The 24,001-nt window shown below is 55.5% G+C and overlaps 1 non-coding gene across 1 annotated transcript; it reads right to left on the reverse strand.

Annotated features, from left to right (window-relative positions):
- Positions 1-4,565: 4,565 nt before the first annotated feature.
- LOC140692280 (U6 spliceosomal RNA) lies at positions 4,566-4,674 on the reverse strand. Its single transcript, XR_012067850.1, has one exon. It is a non-coding gene; the product is annotated as a U6 spliceosomal RNA (small nuclear RNA).
- Between the last annotated feature and the right edge of the window lie 19,327 nt (positions 4,675-24,001).

Below are 24,001 nucleotides of genomic sequence, written 5' to 3' on the forward strand. Positions count from 1 at the left end.
GATGGACGTCTGTGGATTCGTCTCGTTTCTCTCCACTGCGGTGGGTGGCATCGGGGCGTGGGGTGGGGTTGAGTGGCGTGGGCTGGGAACTGTTCTTCACGTGTAGAGGTGGAGCGGAGCGATGAGGATGGTGACTTTTTCCCCCGAGTGCTCACGCCGGGTGATGGAGGCCTGTGGTCTCACTTGGAAGAGGACTCGGGTGACTGGAACAGAGCCCGTGTGGGGTCGTTGTGGAGGGAGGAACTCCACCCCCCCAGCCCCAGCCCCAGCCCCAGCCCCGGCACTTGTACCTCATCGAGGGACGGTCGGCCGAAAACAAATGAAAGCTGTCAGAGGTGGAGGTGGGGGTGGGGGTGGGGGTGAAGGGGTGGGTGTGTGTGTGTGTGTGTGTGTGTGTGTGTGTGTGTGTGTGTGTGTGTGTGTCCCCGTTCCCCGTACCACAGTCCCTGGTCGAGGCCCCCCGAGCGGAGAAACGCACGCCAGGCCGTCCGTGCTCCTGGTTGTCCGGCCGCGTGTCCCCGCCGCCCAGAGATCCCGAACCGTCCCGCTCGCTCCCCTGCCGGGTGCCGTGTGCCACCTGCCTGTCGGCCGGGCGCTATTTTAGACACTGCGAAGAAGTCGGCCGGACGGCCGGGCCGGGCCGGGCCGGGCCGGGCCGAGCCGAGCCGAGCCGAGCCGAGCACGTCCAGGCCGAGGTGGGTGGTGCTGGGTTCGGAGGAGTGGGGTACAAGCGGGAGGCGGGCGTCGATGGAGGGGAGGGGGAGGAGGAGGGGGAGCAGGGATGACGATGGGCTGGGGGGCTTGGCGTGTGGGGTGGGGGTGGGAGGGATGGTAGCCATCCTATGACTTTCTCTCCCCACCCCGCCTTTGGCAAGTCTGTTAGAGTGACGAGGTTGTGCTGGTTTCTGGCTGGTGCACACCATAGTGATTGTGTTCTTCTTTTTCCTGGTCTTTTTCAGGAACCCTCGTCCCGAGGGACTGAATCTAGTGCCCTGTGCTGCGCGGTACGACCTAGGGGTCGAATCTGCCAGGAGAGGTCTTACAAGGATCTGGAGGATCCTGGAAAACTGCTACCATCCGGAATCCTACATGGATATTCAAGATCTTGCGGATGGATGGACGGACGGAAGACGGATCGAATGGAGGCCCCGCCCCATCCCCTGGACCCCTTGGCCCAGGAGGATCGTGATGGGTCTGGAAAGGACTCTTCCGACGAGGGTCTCGGGATAGACTTTCTCGGTCCGCGGAAGGTGTTTCTGCACAAAGAGGAAGAGAGGGGCGTTCTCGGCAGGAGAGCCCGAACCGCCTCCTTTCAGGGATCCGCTCCAGTCTGGGTCGGGGTCGGGGTCAGAACGCGACCACCGACGGCTCCCCTCCCTCGTCTTGGCTCTCCAACTTGGGAAACCCTCCTCCCTGCCCCCTCACCCATCTTCTCGTCAGCCTGCCTCCAGCTTCCCCGTGCCAACTACCTCTCTCATGCTGCCGGACTTTCCTCCCCCTTGGGCCGCCAGGAAGCTCTCCCACTCCTCCACGTGCTTTGGCTTGGAATCCCTGACAAACACAAGCGGTGCTGGAGGGCGGGGCCGGGGGGCGGTGGCAGAAGGACTCCCTTCATCTTATGGGAGCGACTTTTATCTCCATAGGTGGCGATTGAGAAAACACATAAAATCACTCAGAAGAATACCCATGTGTAGTCTCCCGGACCTAGATCCGTGTCTGTCTGTCTGTCTGTCTCTCTCTGTCTCTCTCTCCATTTCGCTATTCTGTGTGTGTGTGTGTGTGTGTGTGTGTGTGTGTGTGTGCCTTTCTGTCTGTCTCCCTTGTCTCTCTTTCCTCTCCTCTCCCCTCCTCTCCTCTTCCCTGTTCTCCCCTCCCTTCCCCCCTCACCCCTCCGCTCCTCTCTTCTCCCCTCTCCTCCACTCCTCTCCTCTCCCCTCGCCTCCTCTCGCTTCCCCTTCCCTCCCCTCTTTTCCCTCCTCTCCTTTCCTGTCCTCTCCCCTTTTATCCCTCCTCTCCTCTGCGCTCTCTCTCTCTCTCTCTCTCTCTCTCTCTCTCTCTCTCTCTCTCCCCCCTTCCCTTCCCTCCCTCCTCCCTACCCCCCAACCCCTACCTTCACAGGGCCTCATAGATTGCAATCGGTTTCCATGAAATGTGATGAAGAGGGAATGAAGTTTAGAATGATATCCCCATGCCATCGAAACCTTCTTCCCCAGGGATAGCGAGTTATTTGTGGTTGTGTTTGTTTTTGTTTTTCTTGTTGTTGTTTTGGGGTGCAACGAGGGCACAGGAGGCGTTGGGAGTGAGGGTGATGTTTCTCTTTCTGTCTGTCTCCTCCTTAGGAAGGATTTTAAGAGGAGGGAGGACTCACAGAAATCTACCATCTCGTCTCGTACTGCAGCTGTGTTTGAGCTTCCTATACGATCTGGGCGGAACACTCCCCACCCTCACCTCAAGCCGCCATCGCCGCCCCCTCAGCCCCCAGCACCCCCGTCCAGTCCCGCGCTTGGGGCGGTGGTTGGGCATGGGGGGATGTTGGCGGGGTGGTCGTTGGTGGGGGTTGGGGTGGTGGAGGAAACCGGAAAACAGACCACTGTGGCACGTGGCTGACTGGGGCTTCAGGGTGAAGGAGGATGAATAAAATGGCCGGAATTAGGCTAACGGATTGCTTCGTTTTTGGGCGGGGGGGGGGGGGAGAGGAGGGGAGGATCATTAGGTCATTCATTCATTCATTCATTTGCTTGGGGGGGGGTGTCATTCGGTTTCTTATGCTCGCCCTTAAAACGGTCGACTCTTCTGACTGACCGGTTGCTGCTCACGGTTCCAGGCCCGTTGTTGAAACTGGAAGCTATCGATCTTACTGTTTCTACTGTATTTCAGTCATTGCAAGTCATCATCGTGCTGGGTCTCTGAGTCCTTCTCCGAGGAGAAGGTCGGTCACGGGACTACTGACCTGACAAAATAGCCTGAGTGACCAAGAAGGCCACACCTTGAGTGCTTATGAGATAATGAGATCTAACCGCCAGCCTCTATAGAATGGGTCACCTGGGAGGCATCGTGACACCATGCTGAGTCTTCTGATGAGAAAACGATTCTGTGGATGGTGATCGATGCTTGATTGTTTGAGCTATGGCTCTAGAACCACCCCACCCACTCCATCCCCAAGGTGGGTACACAGTTTTGAAGACGCTAGCCTGCTGTGAATCCCCTTTGCCCGGCAGAGCGATAAAATGACCTCTTTTCTTCTAAGCTCCAAGACCTTGTCTCTGGATTCTTGGGCTCATCGGGGACGGGGGCCGATCTTTCGGCAACAAGCGTGCTTCAGAAACAACGGATGCCCGAGAAGGACACTCTGCCTCTCCCTCTTCTTCCGGGCCTGAAATGGGGAGGAAAAAATATCGCTTCCCCTGGAAGCCGGAGTCCAGAGCCCGCCATCCGGAGGGACTTCTGGCTTGGCCTTCTCCTGGGGTGGGGGGAGGGCACGCCACCGCACGTGTTCTTTGTCAACTCCCCGTTTCTCTCTTCTCGAGTTATCTCTTTGGGAAGGCTCCCACACTGGATGAAAACAGACAGACAGACAGGCTGGTATCTCTCCCTACCCCACCCTTCGCCCCCCAAATGACTGATCTTCTGTCCCATCAAAATCACCACTTGTTTTCCAACGTGGCTTTCTTGGATCCTGGAGGACTGACATCAACTTAGAGCCAAGATGGGCACAGAACTGAAGGACCTTCTCGGCTGGCCTAAGAAGTCTGTCATCGTGATGTGGGAGGTATTCTTCGAGGGACCTATCTGACTAAGTGCTTGACGGCCTTTTGGACTTTGAACCAACTTGGAGATAGGAACTAGGATGAGAGGGCCCCCGAAATAGCTCAGCAAACTCTTCTCCACCCTTAGAAGAGAGACAGACAGATAGACAGACAGACAGAGAAAGAGAGAGAGAGAGAGAGAGAGAGAGAGAGACAGACAGACAGACAGACAGACAGACAGTGTGTGTGTGTGTGTGTGTGTGTGTGTCTGTCTGTCTGCCTGCCTGTCTGTCTGTCTGACGGTCTGTCGGTCTGTCTGCCTGCTTATTGTAGGAACTCTCTGTCAATGGAAGTATAGTTGACTTACAATGTTGTGTTCATTTATGACGTACGGCATAGTGATTCACTTATTCACACACACACACACACACACACACACACACACACACACACACACACACACGTATACTTTTTCAGGATAGGTTATTACAAGCTATTGAACATAGTTCCCTGTGCTAGACAGTAGGACCTACTTGTGTACCTAGTTTGTATAGGGTGGTTTATATCTGCTAATCCCAAACTCCTGATTTATCCCTCCGCCTTACCCCGTTCCTCCACCCTACCCTGTCCCCTGTGTTAACCATCGGTTTCTTTTCCATGTCTGCGAGTCCAGTCTGTTTCTGTTTTGTAAATAGGTTCCTTGGAGTCTTTTTAAAATGGAGTTATTTATGTATGGATGGGTGTCTTGACTTACTTTCAGATCCCACCTAGAAGTGATGGCATAGGATATCTGTCTTTCCCTGGGTGACTGACTTCACTAAAACTATGGAACGCTTCACGCATGGGCGTGTGTCGTCCACGTTCAGGGGCCGTGCTGATCTTCTCTGGATGGTTCCCATGTTAGTCTATGTCCTGTGGCAGCAAGTGCTTTCCTTAGGGTTTTTGTCTCAACCTGAAAGCCAGCCCGGAGACTGAAGGTCTTCTAGTTGCCTCCACTATCTGCCTAGGACCCTCTCCACGAATGTTTCCCATTTTCTCTCACCCTTTTGCCTTGGCATCATTGAGTACGAAAACGCTCCGTCTCCTGAAGCCTTGCAGACTGAAGCTGGACAACGGGAGGTAAACGTCAGAGAAATGGCCACAACAGCTCCTGTGGAAACCATCCTCGGGCCTGTTTTCGGGGGAGCCGCTCAGAGAGTTGAGCCGAACACCCCAGGACATCATCAGAGGCATTTCAAACTGCTCGAGCCGTTTCGATGACCCCGATGTGTGGAAATCTCCTACCAGACTGACCCCCTACTCCCGGCCCTGAATCTGGTTTCTCATCTGCTCCGACGATTCACCTTTGTGCTGTACTTTGGTTGTCCACACAAGTGCCTCTTAGGCGATACCTGACTGCTTGCTCCCTAGGCCTAGCTTCAGAAGCCCATCGACACCACCGCCTCCTGAGACGAGATACTACAACGGCAACAGTTTCCTTGAACAGACCTGTTCTCAGAACTAAGAAACTGGGTCCATGAAACGCAGGCCCCCTAGGAAACCATTCCCTCCCTCCTGCCCCCAGACCGCACGCACGCACGCACGGACGCACACGCACACGCACACGCACAGTCAACAGCCCAGCTTTTAATGTGTAAAACTTCCAGGGAAGTTACAGAATAGGGAAATGTTGGGGTCCAGAGTAGGCTGCCCCAAAATGTGCCCGATGGATTATGCTGAATGAAAGGGACTTCACAAGTGGCCAAGGGGGAGGGTATAGGTCAGTGGTAGAGTGTGTGCTTAGCAAGCAAGCACAAGGTCTTGGGTTAAATCCCCAGTACCTCCGGTCAAAAATAAATGCATAAAATCGAATTCCTCTCCCCGCCCGCCCCCCAAAGTATACACTGCTGTATGTCAACTCTGTCTCAATAAAACTGGAAGGAAAAAAAAGGAAGGAAAAAAAAAAAAAAGCATGATTTAACAAAAGAAAGAAACAAACAAAGAAAGAACTGCCCGAGGCAAGAGGAACACTCTGTCCCTCCTTTCTGCCTCCCTGGAAGCAGGGGAAAAAGAATTTTTTTTTTTTTTAAAGTCTCCCATCCCAGAGGAATCTATCAAGTCAGAGGTCTGCTTCCATGCCCTTCCATGATTCTCAAACGGTTTAGTGGGGTTTACCCAGGTTAGGAAAAGGAGGGGACTCCTTTGGCCTGAGACCAGGCGAGATTCTCCCCCTCCCTCCCGCCTCCCTCCGTGCAGTTGGGACGGGGTGGCCTAAGGGTGGGGAAATTGAAACCAAAAAACAAAAGCCGTTCAACGGAGAGGAGCCGGAGGCCAAGTCAAAGGCTCTGACCTGAGCACAGAGCTTTCTGCATTTGAATGAAGCGATTGAACGAGGCCCTGCCGAATGGATCCTCCTGACGTCCCCGCCCCCGCTTCCAGGAGACAGTCCAGTCGATTTAGGACCCGATTTGGGACCGATCGGTGGAGGAGGCCTGGGCGGCGGCGGCAGTGGCGGCGGCGGCGGCGGCGGCGGCGGAAGCAGCGGCGGGGGGGCGGGGGGGGGGGGTGCGCGGGCGGGGGCGGGACCAACGGTCGCTCCAGCTCTGCCTGCCTGCCTGCCTGCCTGCCTGCCTGCCTGCCTGCGGGGCTGAGGCCTGAGGGCCACGCTGGTTCCTGCCACTCAGGGAAACTTGTGCGGGTGTTGCCGAAAGATCGCCCCCCCCAACCCCGTCCCTGACGAGCCAAATAACCCAGAGACAGGGTCTTAGAGTTTAGAAGAAAAGAGGCAGCTTGATTGCTTTGCTGGGCAAAGGGGACTCACAGCAGGCTAGTAGTGCCTTCCAAACTGTGAACCCGTCTTGGGGTTGGGGTTTCATGCTTCTGTGGACGAACAGGTTGGAGCATGAAAGGGAATCACAACAGGCGGGAGCATAAAAGGTGCTCATGATCAACAAGGGTCTCTGATAAAACTTCCTCCTAAATCTGGATGAGTGTCTGGTAACATGGGACCTCCTGGTGGTCTAGTAGGTCATCAGCCCGTGACCTTCTTTCTCTGGTCAGACTCACCCGGCGGCACCAGCGCCACGGAGGAACTCGGGGTGGGGGGGTGGGAGGGGGCTGGTCGTTCTCCTGAGCTTATCCTCCCGTGACTCCCTTCCTGGGGAAAGACTCAGACGTCAAACATGATTGTCAATTTGAACGATCAGAGGAAGGTCCAATCAAACAGTTAGAATCGACAACTTTAGCTGCTTTGAACAGTGGGCCTGGGGCTGGGAGCGGTGTCTGGTCAGTCGAGTTTGCTGATCGTTCTAAAAGCAAGCAGTAAGCATAAAGCCCAAAATTGGCTTAGCCTAAGTGCGGCCACTTCATGATTCCTCCTTCACTGGGGGCCGAGGCGTGGGGGAGGGCGGGGGTGGGGGACACGACTGAGGTGGCGACGAACTTCTCCGTGAATGCTCGGAGCCGAACTGCTCTCTGGGCCTAGGTCCAAAAAAGGCCTGAGTCTCAGCTATGACAGGTTCTCTCTCTTTCTGGGCACATGGACTGACTCGCCCCGCATCCTCCCATCCTGTCAGACCCTTCGGACACGCACCTCCACCCGAGGAGTTCTTTGGCCTCGTCCAGAAAAAACAAACACACGCACGAACAAAACCAACCGAGCACACAGAAACCCTGATGATCTCCTTGGACCCCATTCACTTCGGAGAGTCCCTCTCGTAGAAATCCCCTCAGCTCGATGATTTCACCATAGCCGCCTCCCTTTCTCTGCCGCAGTGACCCCCACCCCCACCCCCACCCCTGCGTGGGCCCTGTCCCTCTACCTATCAAAAACCAAACCCCAGGAGAAAAGAAAATCAGAATGCTGCTTTGAGCCACTGGATCTGTGAAAGGAACCAAACAGAAAGCCGAAATAACCAAACCAGCCGAACACCAAAAGCGAACAGACAGATACCCCAGAAAGAAGGGCACGCTGACCCTGGCCCCTTTCCTTCCTGGAATCAGGACATAACATACATCTACACCCCCCCCCCCCCTCCCCGGCCAGGGCCTGTCTTTGCTCAACCCAATAGAAGAGCATTTATGTTTTGCCAGTTTTCTGGGTCCTTCTTTGTTTCATAAAACTGAGAAGAAATACGTGTGGAAGTTCTCTCCTATGAATTGAACAGACTGAAGATCCTTTAAATAACCAAATGAGGTGGAAGTGCCAAGAGTACCATACGGGAACACACCGAGACACATCATCATCAAATTGACCAAAATTAAGGGTAAGGAGAAAATATTAAAATGAGCGAGAGAAAAGCAACAAATAACATACAAGGGAACTCCCGTAAGGTTATCAGCTGATTTTTCAGCAGAAACTCTACAGGCCAGAAGTGGGTGGCACAACATATTTAAAGTGATGAAAGGGGAAAAGTGACAGCCAAGAATACTCTACTCAGCAAGGCTCTCGTTCAGATTTGAGGGAGAAATCAAAAGCTTCACAGATAAACGAAAGCTACAAGATTTCAGCACCATCAAGCCGGCTTTACAAGGAATGTTAAAGGATCGTCTCAAGTCATCAAACCCTAAGAAAAGAGAACAAAAACATGACAGAGAAAGGGAGGGAGGGAGTGGGGAGAGAGAGAGAAAGAGAGAGAGAGAGAGGGAGAGAGAGAGAGAGAGGAGACCTACAAAAGATGGCTTTGCCTGTTTAGGGTCTTCCATTGTTCCTTATACATTTTGAAATTGTTTGTTCTAGTTCTGTGAGGAATGTCGTGAGTATTTTGACAGGGGTTGCACGGAACCTGCGGATTGCTTTGGGTAGTGTGGCCATTTTGATAGTATTGATTCTGCCAATGCAAGAGCACAAGACAGCTTTCCATTTCTTTGTGTCATTTCAGATTCTGGAGTATAGGTAACCTCCTCGATTAAGTTTATTTCTAGGCATTTTACTGTTTTTGACGCAATGGAAGTGTTTATCCCAGTTATAAAATTCTGGTTTTTAAAGTGGAGGAGGGGAAAAAAAAAAAAAAAAAAAAAGGAAAGGAAAGGCCACAAATGGCAAAATATCCTTCTTTCTTACGGGTGAATTGTATTCCATTCCGTGTGTGTATATGTGTGTGTGTGTGTGTGTGTGTGTGTGTGTGTGTGTGTGTGTGTGTCCCCTCTTTTTATCTATTCAAATATTGATGTGCACTTAGGATGCTTCCGTATCTTGGCCATTATAAATGATGTTGCTGTTAATAGCAGGGTGTGTGTATCTTTTTGAATTCATCCTTATTTTGCGGTTGGCTTTATTCCTTTGATAACTATGTAAGTTTAAAAAGCTAAAGCGCTAAACCTTCCTGGAAACAATGAACAGTACATATATGTAAATTAAAAAATATGTGTGCAGTAAAAAATTAAAAAATAAATACATGAATAAAAAAGAAAGAAAGACAAGGAAATTAGCTATCAAGCCATGAAAGACATGGAAGAAACTTAGAAGACATCTTACTAAATCAAAGAAACCGGTCTGAAAATGTTACCAACTGGACAATTCCAACCAAAGGACATCCTGGAAAAGGCAAAGCTCTAGAAACAATAAAAAGATCGTGGTATCCAGGGGTTTGGGGAGAGGGAGGGAAGGAGGAATGAACAGATACAGCGTGTGGGATTTTTTTAAGGCGATGAAATTATTCCGTCGGATACCATAGTGGTGGCTACATGTCATTATGCATTTGTCAAAACCCATAGAACGTACGACATCAAGAGTGAACCGTCATGTAAACTATGGACTTTGATTGATAATAGCATGTCCATGTCGGACCATCAGTTTGACCAAATAGGCCACACTGATGAGGGATGTTGAGGGGAGGGGAGGATATATGTGTGGGTGGGGAGGGCTGTGTGAGAACTCTCTGTATTTTCTGCTCAATTCTGCTGTGAGCCTGAAACTGCTCTAGGAAATAAAGTCTATTAATCAAAAAACAAAAACAAGAACAAACACAACGAAACAAAACAAAACAGCCAAATGAGGTGAACCAGGATTCAGTCATCCAAAATGGAGCTGGACGGCCAGTGGGAGGAACTTGGTTACAGACATAGTCTTGTTTCGGGGAGGGGCACGTTGTCCCCTCCCTCTACACATCTTGAGTCCTCTGGGCTGGACTGATCCAAAAATGGACCCCAGACGGATCGTTGAGCAGGAGCGACAGGGAACCTCCTGTCTTTCATTCAAGCACTCATGTGTCCCCGAAGCAGGCAGCTTTTCTCCGTTTTAGGACAAGAAATCAGCCCTTTGTGCGAAATGGACCGGGCTGAGAGACTTTGGTTTTGGGTGACCCGTCTGTGAAGAATCGAGACGGAGTTTGGGTTTTGGGGGGGAAGCCCCTGAAAGAAGTCACGAGGTTGGTTGGTTTTCTCTAGGCTTCCGGGGCCTGAAGGCTCTCAGTGGGAGATCAGGGTGATTTCCTAAGTCCAGATGCAGGGAGGGCACCCTCCACGGAAGTGATTGATTTCCCGCTTTCAGGGAGACAGAAAGAAGAGTCTGAGGGTCCGGTCCCTCTTGCGTCTGCTGGCCGGCCCCTCGGCTTCTTCGGTCACTCTCATTTCTAACCTATCCGTGTGCCACGGAGGCACATACATGTTTGGGGTGGCCTCCCCTGGGTCCCGACACCGGCATCCATGGGGGGAGGGGGGGCATGAGTGGTCAGAACTGTATCAAGCTCAAGGGCGCCACCAACCGGTTTCAAAAACAAATCTGCCAGCAGCTGCTAGCTGCAGCCTTGTCGTTTCAAAGTTCCCGCCTTGCTCTTGTGGTGTTTTCTTTCGTTTCCCCTTCTCCACTTGCCCCGTGGGGTAGTCTGGTGACACACACTTCCAGTGCTTCTTTCTTGCATCTGTGTCTCCTGGGCTGCAGTCCTAAGAACCCCCCCATCCCCCCCCGGCCCCCCCCCCAATAAGCTCGTTTCTTTACCCTCCACCAGGTCTCCTGGCTTGGGAATCTCGGTTCACACCATGTGTCTCGTGTCCTCTCTGAATTCATGGGCCCAGCCATCCACCCTAAGGAGACGGAGGGAGGGAAGGAAGGCTTTGACCTGGCGACCTTCCTTGCCGGCATTCTCCGGATTTCGGACCCTTCAGTGTGCCACCCGCCACCCGCCATACCACCCTCACCCTGAGGCCTAGCCCTCGGGGCTCCGTCCACGCGGAAACCTGAACGCGGACGGACGGACCTGGATGGCGGGCGGGGTGGGGGTGGGGGGTGGAGGGGCTTGCTTCATCACCGCCGGAACCGTGGAGGCGACCGAGACAGACGCGTCCTTCAAGAGGTGAAGGGACACGTAGCCCGGGCTAGGTCCGTGCCACGGCATGTGATTTGGCTCTAAAAAGGAAACCAGGGGCCCGTGGAGCCGAGAGACCTGTGGGAGACAGGCGGGGCAGTTTCTGCGTGCACATGACTCCCTGAAAGGAGCCAATCTGAAAAGGTGGCATCCTGTAGGGTACCGGCTCTGGATGACGTTCATTCTCAAAAGGGCAAAAGCCCAGAGAGGGTGAAAAGATGAGTGGGGTTGTGTGTGTGCGGGGGTGAAGGTTGTGTCTCTCTCTCTCTCTTTCTCTCTCTCTCTCTCTCTCTCTCTCTCTCTCTCTCTCTCTCTCTCTGTGTGTGTGTGTGTGTGTGTGTGTGTGTGTGTGTGTGTGTGTGAGTGTGCGCGCATGCGTGTGTGTGTGTGTGTGTGTGTGTGTGTGTGTGTGTGTGTGTGTGTTGTGGCGGGGGGGGGTTGTTGATGAATAGGTGGAGCACAGGGGACTTTTAAGCAGCAAAACTCTCCGGTAGGTAGGCCCACGATGGGATGAAAACCAACGTGTTGGGTATGGCATTCCCTAAGATGGGGTGAACTGAAAGAACCCTTCTGGGTGTCTGCCCCTCAGCCGAAGTTTAAAGTCCTTCCTAAAGCCAGAAGGTAAAGACCCCCGTGAGCAATCTGAGCGGCCATTGCTGAGGGGTAAGAGCGAGGCCAGTGAATCCAGTGAAAGACTGACTGACTGACGTGGGGTCCTGGGTCCCTCGGCTCGACCCCCTTCCCCGGGAAACCGAAGCCTTCGACGCAGGGATGCGCTTTGACACGCTTATGTCTCATCAGAGAAGGTTTCTTCTGCCTGGCATTGTGTGACGGGGCCGAGAAACCCGTCCTCTCCTCCTTTGCATGAGGTAGCCGTCGCTCCCGCCTTGGCGCAGCGGTGAAGAAGGCTACCAGAAACACGGTTCTGCGTTTCTCTCTATACCGTGGGCGAGCGTCACGGCTTTTCCTTGCGTTTCACCATGCAGTCAGAGGGCATTATCAAAACTAAGCGTGCCATCCAAATTTTCCTTTTCCTTTTTTAAAGTGACTGTCAAGAACTTAGGCAGCATCGAGTGAAAACGTTGGGCACCTTCATCTCTTGGTTTGTATGGAGCCAGCTAGGTCATCAGACCCACATCACCATGATTTCTGAATTCTAAGATACTTTCCAATCCATGATATTGTACATTCCTGGGTCCTGGGATGTCATTCTGGTTGATCAGGTCAAAGGGAATGTGTCCCTCCGTAGCACTGATTAACACGTCAGCTTATTTAAACGACAACAGAGGAAATTCCCTTCGGGCGATATTCATTCCACACGCTCAAGGAAACCGATAGGTTGTGTGCCTGAGCCCACACAGTGTGACGCAAGAACGGGGTGGGGGTTGAGGGAGGGGGAACTCTGGCTAGTGTCCGGGACCTAACGGGAGATAGAGTGGAGGGTGATTTTTGCCCTTCTTCAGGGTCAGGGTGAATCGGCCCGAGGTTGACTTGTGCGCTCAGAAAGAGGGCCTTTATCGGATGCCCCGAGCCGACTTTTCTTTTCTTCTTCTTCTTCTTTTCTTTTTTCAGTTTTATTGATATAGGTTTGACATACAGCCCTCTATCAGTTTCAGGTGTACAGCACAATGATTTGACTTCCATAGATTGTGAAGTGATTATTAGGTAACTTTAGTGAACATGAAACAACGATATTTTAAAAGGGGGTTTAATCAACAGAACTGCTGTTTATGATGATCATCTATTCCTAAGAGAAAGGACAGATGAACACTCCAAAATGCAGGAAGTGCATAGGCACAGAATGATGAACAATCTTTACCCGTGCAGACGTTTTGACACCAGGATACGTGGAAAGCTGAAGTCTTAGAACATAGAAATATTTGGCTCTCCATTTGACCTGGAAATCTCCTTGTTGGAAAGAAGCTAATTTCTCCTCCTCATCCTCGTCCTCGTCCTCTTCCTCCTCCTGTCTTTTTAATTTAAAAAACAAATTTTTTTTTTAACAAAAAGTTTTTATCTTTTTGAAGGGGGGACGGGTCGTTAGGTGTCTTTATCTACGTTTTAAGTAATTATTTAGATTTATTCTACGTTTTCAGTGGTGGTAGTGGGGACTGAGCCCAAGGCCTTGTGCATGCTGAGCACGCACTCTACCGCAGAGCTCTACGCTTTCCCAGAAAGGAGCAAATTCCTAAACATAGAGCTGGATGAGCAGGTCAGCTTTTTGATCTCATAGAAGCAGCGGCCCTGTTCTCTGGGGGAACCGTCCTTATCTTGTCCGTCTCGACAACGTCAGAAACGTCTACATAGCTCACAATGGCCTGAGACTGAGGCCAGGGGGCTGAATCAGGTAGAACCTGAAACCAAATGGAAGAAACAAAAAAAGGGGGGGGGGCACGCGGAGGCCTTTTTAAACGTGCACACTGCTGCGAGGGCTCCCTCGTCGAAACTCTAATTCGCAGCCTTCTTAAGGAGAAATATACATCTGAAACGTCTTTTTTTCCACGCAGAGTTTAAAAGCTTTCACCCTCCGAGCCGAAAAACCTTACCCGTCCCATCGGTTCTTTCTAAGTGAGTGGGTTCTCTAGTGTCCTACGCGTCTGCTGGGAAACAAGCTGCTGGAAAACAAGCAACTAGAAACCAAGCTGCACCAACATTTCCATGAGCTTAAAATCTTACATTCACACTTAACTTGCTTAAAAATGCACACGCTTGCTTTGTTTTCATGTTTTACACAGTAGATGACCTAGAACATGCATGATGCTAAAGAAATTGTGTGAGGGGCAATCCTGAGATTGACCGTGAGGGCACAAAGGATGGCAGATATTTCCTTAGGGTAAAACAATGGACGGTCATGGGAAGCCAGATCAGCCATTAACAGAACTTGGTTCTGGCAGGAAAGCATGCGGTTTAACCCCGGGGAAATATTTGCTATCTCGAGATGTCCCAGAGGCAATCACAGGATATACGCTTAGAAATTTTGCATCCCCGGAGGAGGGTGATTGTTCCTGGAAGGGTTAGGCCTGAAATGAATCAGTTAGCCAGCAAGCAGAACTTCGTGCTTCTGGTATGAAATATCTAAAGCCCCACCTCTTTGATCGCATATCTTTTTTTTTTTTTTTCCCCCCCTGAGCCGTAGACTCCCAATAAACAGGCTGTCGACCAGGCTTTTGGCACTCTAGATCCACGAGACCTTGAGTCCCCTGGTCCCATTTTTGCTCTTTACTTTGTCTCTTTGTTTCTTAATTCTTGCGTCGCCCGTCCTCAGACACGGTCCCGAACTGCGCTGGACGCAGCACCCGTCCTACCCGACTCATGAGTGACCTATAGTTTTTAAATGAAAGCTACAAAGTCTCTGGTCATGTCGATCTGCTGGTCTCGTCTGTATGAGACAGGGCATTACCTGAGTTTCAGAGACATACACAGACACACACAGACAGACAGACAGACACACACACACACGCGCGCGCGCGCGCGCACACACACACACACACACACACACTCTAAAGGGAAAAAAGAACAAAGAAAGAGAAAGAGAAAGAAAAAGGCTCAGGGGAATAAAGGATTCGCTTGCTCTCTGTGACATGACCCAGCAGACCTAGTTGTCACAAGACAGGAAGCTCAACTCTCCATGTTCACATTATGTGTTCCTGAGCTTTCTTGCAGAAAATTCTCATGCATTTCTTTCCCCTCACGGAAGTCTTCTCTATTCCCCACAGAGCCTGGGGCGATGGCTCTGCACCCTGGAGGCGCCTGCGGCCGAGCCAAGATATTGGATGATTTGTGGAAGTGATCAGTGATCCTGAGACAAAGCCCTTCCTTTAGGTAGAAAAGCAAGTGGCCCCTGCTGCTCAGGGAGCTGGTGCTCCCCTTCCCCCCCTCCCGTCATGCCACCTTCTCCTTTGTGCACAAGCTATCGCTTTCGCAACAGAGCTTGGCTTGCCTGAGAGTCTTGTGGAAGCCATCCTCATTTCTATGGTACTGCCATCCAAGGATCTGGAAAGGGCCCAGTCCCATGTATGCATGTAGGCACGTGTGTACGTCCCCGGCTTGTAGGCCTGACGTGTTTCTCCCTCCATATACACTTGCCAGAGTTCATTCATGAAAGAGCTCTATGGAACTGGTTTTCAAGGGAACATGCAGGCAGGGAATGCGAACAGGAAGGAACCCAAATGTTTTCCTTCAGGTTGACATGATCTGGGACAGATCCTTCCATCCAGAAAACCAAATGTCAAGGGATTGGTCTCGTGAAAAGAGCCATGTCTTGATTGTGATGAGCAGCGTTCGAGGTGAAACTTTTTGCCTCCCTAGGTTTACCCCGAATCCTTGAAGTTCCTGTGGGTTACCTCTGTCATGAAATGTGTCAGCCAGAAAAATAAAATAAAATAAAATAAAATAAAATAAAATAAAATAAAATAAAATAAAATAAAGAGTCTGGGAGCGATGGCTGGCTCGGTCTCAAGTCTCAGGAAGTGTTCACATCCCAAGCAGTCCTGGGGGGTAGTGTGTGTGTTGGGGGAGGGGGGAGGCGGCCCGTCTCTGAAAAATTGGTGCCTCCTCCACGTAGTTTTTGGTCCCTTGCAACTGGAGCGTCTGGCGACGTCCCTGGAATGTTTAGATCGTTTCCAAAGAAGATGAGATACGGAAGCGTTCGTTCCTGGCTCCATGAGTCGAAGGGGACGTGCTTTGATATCCTTCTGATAGGAAAGACTCGAGATCTGTCAGTGTGTTGGCCGACATGACTGGTATACCTTCGGAGGACGGATGGACCGACAGACAGACAGACAGACAGACAGACCGGAATACACACATACTTACTTACTTACATACGTACGTACGTACATACGTACATACATACGTATGTGCATACATACATATATACATACAAGTAAAATAAAATAAAATAAAATAAAATAAAACAAAACAAAACAAAACAAAACAAAACAAAAGGATGCTGTGAGGAGAAAGTGTCTGTTTCTGGCTAGGACCAAATCGTGTCCGTACGTGGACCGGTTGGGAAACACTTGTGTCCCAGACGGTTCACCGTGACTTCCTCGTGAACATTTGCTGTGACCGATTCGGGCTTGCTTCGGAATAGTCACGGTCTCCGGAATAGTCACGGTCTCGTTCTGAGGAACGTCTCCTGGAAAGCATGTGGAGACCATCTTCGTCTGCCGTCCTTAGGAAACGTTCCAGCAGAGCGGGTGTCCGAGAGCCTCTAGGGGCGATGGCTATGCTTAATGGACTTCTGTCCATCTTCAGGCCGAATTTCGTGGAAGCATGCTGATCTGGCCAGCTGACAAGTCTGAATGGGGGTGATTTTTGGTAGAAATGCACGTCCTTGGAGAGACCAGGGGAAGGGGAGCATGTCTCAGTGGAAACTCTCGTACAGCGTGATAGAGATGAGAATGCGGTTCTGTGTCATCATCTTTGCGTGCTTCCCGCCACCCTCCCCCTCCCCACCCCGCCCTGCCTTCCACTGATACGCTGGGCCACGTCACGCGTGCTTCGAGTTTTCTCCGATAGTTGGCCAACGCTCTTCCGACTCCCGTTGCCCATGGTTCTCCCGCTTTGGACTTGGCATCCTCGAGAACCAAAGCCGCCCTTTCCCTGAAGCCCCGCCGAGCCGGACTGAGCAGCTGGACATCTGCTGGAGAGAGATCACTGCCGTGTCCCCTCTCGAGACCCTCCTCCTGCCCATTGCTGTGGAGGCCGCTTGGAAAGTGGACCTGAACCCGCATGCGTTTTTCAGGCCGCCCGAGCCTCTTCGAGCCCGACGCCTAGACATCTTCCAGAGTGGTGGCGCTCCGGACTCACACCCGGGGTTTCTCGTTGGCTTCGGCCACGGACCTTTGTCTTCCTGGAACGAAAGACCAGACCGGTTTCATCAGGTGGAACCATCTGCCTGGTGGCGGGACTGTCGTGGAGCCCTATGGACCACCCCGAAATGTATGTGCAGCCCAAGGGTGATCTCTCCAGCTGAACAACCATCGAGGCCCAAAAGGATCCCCCCCCGCCCCCGCCCCGGGAAGAAAGAAACTTTGACCTTGACCCTTAGCTGCCCGAATGAGAATTTGGATCGGGGTTGGGTAGGGTGATGGAGATCTCCCTTGGCCCAGTTCCCGTGCGCAGGACTTTCAATGACTGTGTCTTCCTGAAAGGACACCCGCCCCCTGACCATGCTGTCTCGTCATCAGTTTGTTTCCACGAGGGATGAAGTGTCATTGTGTGCACGGCAAAGTTGGCCGCTGCCTGTTCGGTCCGCCATCGCTCCGTAAAGGACCGAGGAAGTGTGCGTCGTGACCAGTGACAGATTTCGGAGCCCGTGGGTGGTGGACGGGTGTGTATCTGTTATCCAGGTCACGCGCGACGCGGTGTGTCGTGGTGTGGCCCGCCCGGCCACCCCACCTCCCTTCCCCCATGGAAAATCAAGAGAGAGTATTGCCCGAGACAGACGAAAGTGCAGCCACGAAACCTAAAAGGATGACCCTGGATGTCAACTTGGAGGTGGCTAGGAGACGGCTGAGCATGCATAGGACCACACTGCCACCGTGTGGGATGCTGCACATGTGTCGCCGTCGTGGTTTTCAGCTCCTCCACCTATTGCCCTCACCTACATCCACTCTTTATCTCACTGAACTCTTTTTGAACTCTTTTTTTTTTTTGGGAAGACAGTGAGAATTTTCTCTCTCTCTCTCTCTCTCTCTCCCTCCCTCCCTCCCTCCCTCCCTCCCTCCCTCCCTCTCTCTCTCTCTCTCTCTCTCTCTCTCTCTCTCTCTCTCTCTCTCTCTCTCTCTCTCTCTCTCTCCCCTACTCTCTCTCATAATTGACCTGACAATAGGATGTCAGTTTTCACGTGTCCAACATAGCGATTCGGGATTCTTCCATGTTCCACGATGATCACCGCGATGAGTCTGGTTACGGATCCGTCACCGGACAGCGTCATGACAATAGTATGGATTGACTCGACTCGCCCTGCTGTCCATGACAACCCGTGATTAATGTATTTAATAATTGGAGATAACTGGAAGCTTGTACTTATTCCTCTCCCTCACCCATTGCACTCATTGTTCCTTCTTGGTATCCATGAGCCTGTTTCAGCTTCCTTGCATATGTTCCTGCGTATTGTCTTGGGGATTCTGCCTCGAAGTGACAACATCCCTCTTGGACTTAGGTCACTTGGTTAACATCATCCCCTCAAGGTGTAGGTCTCTCCAGACCACGTGACACTGTCCATTCGTCCATCCGCGGGCCCTTAGTGGAACTGCCGGGTCTTCCAGGAGTTTCCTGTGGGATGTTTTGAGGGACTTCTGTCCTGTATTCCCTAATGGCTTTCCTCCACCTCCGTTTTGCCCTCTCCCCCTCGCCCCCACCGCCAACCCCTGTTCCGTGTTGCCTTCTGTCTTCTGTCGGAGAGCGGATTCTGTCAGGTATGAGTCCATAGCTCTGTGTCCGCCCGCCAGCCCGCCCACCCGGCCCCATCGAACGGTGGTCTCTATCACATGTTCCGTCAGAAGCAGGCACTTTCTGCTTGTTTTTGGAACTTGCTGTCGTGATTCCAGGTTCTGGGCCTGTCTGGATATCTCTTAAAAACAGAAATGCGTGCGTTTTCCCCCTTTTTTAATTGTTTTTGTTTACTTATTTATGTATTTACTTGCTTACTTATTTACATGTATTTATTTATTTAGGCTTTTTTTTGTTGTTGTTGTTCTTGTTGCTGTTGTTGTTTTTGGTTGTTGTTTGCTTATTCGGGGAGGGGAGGTAATTCGTTTCTTTTGCTGGTTTGTTGCCTGACTTAGTGATTGCCTGACTCACCGACTTCCTTATTTACTTGAACGGAGGTCCTGAAGATCGAACCCTGGACCTTGCGCGTGCTGGACAGGCACTCTGCCGCTGAGTTCTACACACCATCCTCCCCCGCCCCCGCCCCTTCCCCATTTGGATACAAAATAATTTTTTTTTTCTTTTAAACTGAAAAAGTCAGTTTGGGTCTCCTGCCCGTGTTTCATCATTGGTTTGTTGGCTTCTAGGAGGTGGAGTTGACCGAGTTCTTGGACTGTTTAGGAGAGGAACCCCTGATGGGCTGTGGTGGTGCTTTTTCTACATTTTTGTTTGTTTGTTTGTTTGTTTGTTGTTGTTGTTGTTTTTTGTTAAAACCCCAGAGTAAGTTCTACAACTTGATTTCCCTTTGGTGGTGGGTTTTGTCGTTTGTTTTCATGTTTTTTTTTTTTTTCCACATGGGGCTACAGTTTCCTTGTCCACGTGTGACTGTGTGTCAAACACACACACCGACACACACACACAGACACAGACACGGGCACACATGCACACACAGACACGCGGATGCCCATGCACAGTGTTGTTCTGTGTAGATGCACTGAACCTCGATTTACCGAGCGGGTGGCTATCGACTCGCCCCCCCCCCCAACCGCCGCCCGCATTTTTTTGTTTTTCCTCCTCCTCCCTGTGGTTGTGGTCAGCCGTGCTGACGTCCGTGTTCTCACGACCGACCGCGAGTGCGTTTTCCCCACGCGCCCATTTGTTGTCTTTGGGCTTTGTCGCGATCTGTGCCAAGATCGATTTTTCTTTCCACTTCGATGGGGTTGACGGTCTTCATCCTTTCTTTTCTAGCTTCTGGGCTTTGCCTGTCTGCTTTCAAAAGACCTCCTGCATTCGAGAGGACGGACTCCAAAGCCGATTCCTGCGTTGTTCTCGGAGCGCTCGCCTGGTTTCGGTTTGCCAGCCCCCGCCTTCCCTCCCTGTTTCCCTCCTCCCCTTCCCACCCCCCCCCCCCCCGCCGCCGGGAACCCGGGATCTCGTCCTGGTCGCTCTGGGCCACCCGCCGGCGTGTCCGTGTGATCTCCCCCGCCCGGGGAATCGCGTGGGGAGCGCGTCCCCTTCGCGGCAGCCGCCCGCCCGGCCGGCCGTGTCTTGCCAAACCCCGGCTCCCTCCGTCCTCCCCGCCCTGATCTGCTGCCGGGGTGGGTCGCGTCGCGTCGCGTCGCCTCATGCCGCCGTGCCGTGCCGTGCCGTGACGAGGGTGAGCGGGCTCCGAGGCGGACGCCACGGGGTCGCGCCGGCCGGCCGCCCGGCGCCTCAGCCCGGGACGGTCTCGGGCGTTTGGGCGGCCGGCGGTCGGGATCGGTTCCGGGGACGTTGGCGACGGCTGTCGGGCGCCATCTGGCTGCCGCTCTTGAGATCGTCCCTCTTCTCCCGAGCGTCGGCGACCTCGGCAAGGGATGGGGCTCGGCGGCGGGGCCCGAGGCAGACTTCGGGGAGGCTGGCGACACCGGCGGTGACAGTCCCCGTGGCGCTGAGCCGCGGGCGCGTCCTGCTCTCGGCGCAGATTGGACTCGCAGGCTGATGAGGGGGTGACTGTCGCCGCGCTCCCGGGATCTCGTGTGTAGGGGGAAGCCGTGTGGCCTGGCCTGGTCGACCAGCATCCGCCTGTGCCCCTGCAGCCGCGGGGACCGACCCGAGCCGATCGGACACGGCCTGCGCCGTGCCGCCGCGGGGGAAAGGGACGGGGTGTCCCGCGCCCGGGCCGCCGGCGGCTAGGTGGTCCGGCCCTCGTCTGTGTCCCTTGGACGACTGCTCCCGAGGCGAGGAGCGGCCCGGGCCCAGTGCGGTGAGGCCGGGGACGGGCGCGCTGGGGTTCCCGGTCGTCGGAGGCGCCTCCTTGGATGAAATGTTTTCTGAGTCCCGATGGACCCGGAGACGTGGCTGGGCCGGCCCCTGTTGGCGCGGGAGGCCAGGGAGGGCGCCCCCCGGCCCGTAAGCCTGCCCGCGTGGGTTCCGGTGGCATTTGAGGGACCGAGACTTCATCCGGACTCGGGGACCGGCACGGGGGCGTCCTGCGAGGGATGTGGGGGAGGCAGGCTTTCCCCGGCCCGGTGCTCGGGAGCGGTCCCTCGTGGGGGGCCCTCTCCTCGGAGGCGCCTCTGTGGCATCTCCCCGAGTCCCCGGCCACGCGGGCGAGAAACGGGCAGGGCGTCCCCGGCCCGATCCCGTCTCCCTCTCGTCCCTTCCCCTTCCCCTTCCCCTTCCCCTTCCCCTTCCCATTCCCACTGCTCCTCCTCAACCCCTCCCCCTCCCCCTCCCCCCCCCCGGTCGATCAGATGGCCCCCGAGAGCTTCGGGGCTGCCATTTATGGGGGTAGGGCTGGGGGCAGGTGGCCGGACCGAGGTCCCGGGGCCCCCCCTGCAAATCGTGGACCCGACCCGTTTCCGGGCGCTGTCATTTTTCCTTTCGTGTTGGGCATTTTCTGCCAGCAGATAGGTGCTGACACGGTCTTTCTCGGTGTCTGTCACCGAGTGTTGGGTCTCCGGACGCGTGTGGGGCTCTTGGGCTTTGTCTCTGCGTGAGCCCTGGCCTGGTAGAAGCTGACTCTGCTTCTGACACTTGAGCCGCCCGCTCGGGCCTGCGCGCCGGCTCTCGTGTGTGCGTCCGGCTGACGTGGCCCGTGGTGCCGCCTCCGGTCTCTGGTGGCCCGAGGGCGGTGGGGTGAGGTGGCGGCGTGGGTCTTTTACCCCGTGCGCTCCCTGCCGCAGGCACCCGGTGGTGGCCGGCACGACCCCACCCTCCCAGGCTCCGTGCCGCGTGTCAGGCATTCTCCGCCTGGGGTCGTTGGCCACTCTCCTCGTAGAGGAACGAGGAGTGGGTGGCGCCTGGCGAGGCTGAAGCAGGCCCTCCTCTGGTGGTTGTCCTCGCCGGGCCCTCCCTTCTGGCTCTGGGGCTTCCCTGCCCCATGGCTCGCTCGCTCGCTCGCTCACCTGACCGATGTGGTGACGTCATGCTCTCCCGGGCCGGGCCTAAGCCGCGCCAGACGAGGGACGGGACGTTCATGGTGAACGTGGCCTCTCTTCTCGTTCTGCCTGCGGGCCCCTCGCCTCTCCTCCACCGCCCGTGGGTGGCGGGGGCAAGGAAGGGGTGCGGACTCCGGCCCGACCTCGGTCTCCCGTGCCTCGTGGTGTCGGCGGGGCCGGGGTCTTGTGACGCGGCAGACACCTCTCGCCTCCTCGCCTGCTCGGCGTCTTGTCTCGCGAGCGGCCCTCCCCCGCGGTGGGGGAGGGCTGCCCCCGCCGCCACGCCACGTATCCCCTCGCCGGGTTGCGAGCGTGTCTCGCCTTGGCCCTCTGTGGTGCCCCTGGAGCGCTCCAGGTTGTCCCTCAGGTGCCCGAGGCCGAGCGGTGGCATCGCTTCCCGTCCCCAGCGTGTCCTCTCGGGTAACCCCTGCGGTGGTCGTGTGTGCCGAGCCACTCTCTTGAGCAGTGGGGGAGGGGTCGAGACGGTAAGCGAGGCGTGGCCCCGCTCCCCACCCTCGGTTGGGGCCGGGGCCGCCTCCTGGTCGTCGTCCTCACCCTGTACGGGGGGGACTGACGTGGCCGGGCGCACGCCGGGTGGGTCCCCCCCTCTGCGGGGCTCGCGCCCGGGCGTGGGAGCGGACGTGGTGGGGCCGGGTGATGTGCCGGTGGGGGCGGGCGCCTGTCTCGTCCCCACGCGGCCTTGGGTGCGTCTCCTCGCGAGGCGGCACGGGCTTTCCCCGGCCCCGACCGCGAACGCTCGCTTTTCGGCCCGCTGCTTACCCCTACCGCAGGCCCCTCCTGCCCAGCCGAGCGCTGACGTCCACCTCGGCGGACTTCCGTAGGCCTGAAGGGGGCCCCCGCTGGGTAGGGGGCGATGCGCCCTCGGTGAGAAAGCCTTCTCTAGCGATCTGAGAGGGGAGCCTTGGGGGGTACCGGACAACCCCCAGCCGCCGCTCCTCCATCCAGAGCGTGCAGTCGCCACGGGGAAGCGACTGCCGCAGCGTGTGGGCAGGGCCCCGCCGCTTTGGCGTGTGGGTTGCGCCGGCCCCGCGGCGGGGCCGTGTGCTGCTCTTTGCCTGCTGTGGCCCGCGCCTCCCCCCTCCGAGTCGGGGGAGGGTTCTGCCGGGCCGGGCCGGGCCCGGCGTCTGGCGCGGGGCCGTGCGAGCGCGCGTGCGTGCGCGCGGGCTTTGCCTCCCCGGTGCGTGCCGTGGGGGGAGGGGCAGGGCGGTCCACCCCGACTTTGCCCCCCCCGTTGTCTCCCCGCCGCGAGGAGCCACCCCACGTGTTCCGGTCCCGAGCCGCAGCCACCGGTGGCGGTGCGTGGGCTACGGGTCGGGCCGCCTCGCTCGGGAGCGTTTCCCCGGGCCGCGAGGCCTGGGGGCGAGCCAGACGAAGCAGGATGATGTGGGTGGTGGACGGACAGACCGGACAGACAGACGGACGAGTGAGCGAGCGGAAGGGGCTACCCTCTGGAGTGGGGGTTAGCCTGCTGCGCGCGAGTCCCGGCGGCGGGGCCGGGGTGTGGGAGGAACCGCCGAGGGTTGGCTGAGGCCGGCCGGCGTCCTGGGCGTCGCGGGGCCGCCCCCACGTGTGGGGGTGGTGGGATCCTGCGCTTGTTTCCCCGGCGGCCCGGTCGTGTCTCGGGATTTCCCCTTCCCGGGGCTGGTGCCCGCCCACACCCCCGACCCCTGCGGCCGTCGCTCTTGTGCGCGAGCGGCCCCTCCTCGTCGTCGCCGGCCCTCCCCTGCCCGGACCGATGGCCACCCGCGCCGAGCTTTTCCACCACCGACCCACCCCCCCGTCCTGGGACCAGTACGTGGCCTCACCGCGTGTGGGTGCTGTCCCTCCCCTGGAGGCGGCCCCGGGTGAGGCGTCGTCGGACCCGACGGGGGGGTGGAGGCGGGGTGCTTCGGCACGGCACGAACGTTTTGTTTTGGGTGTGCGTCGGGGCAGGGCAGCGCCGGCCCGTGCGGCGGGAGAGCCTTGCGGTGGGCCGTTCTGAGGCTCTGCGGTGTCGGGCGAGGGTGGCCCTGAGCCCCCGTGAGGGGTGCCGTGGGGGTGCCGAGGAGAGAGAGTGCCAGTCGGCGCCGTGGGTGCCGCGGGACCGCCCCCGTGCCGGAGGGCCTGTGGCGGTGAGACCCCGTGTCGCACCCCGGCGGCCGACTCGCGT

The sequence above is a fragment of the Vicugna pacos genome, unplaced genomic scaffold (assembly GCF_048564905.1).
Source record: "Vicugna pacos unplaced genomic scaffold, VicPac4 SAC-SAT, whole genome shotgun sequence".
NCBI classification, from domain to species: domain Eukaryota; kingdom Metazoa; phylum Chordata; class Mammalia; order Artiodactyla; family Camelidae; genus Vicugna; species Vicugna pacos.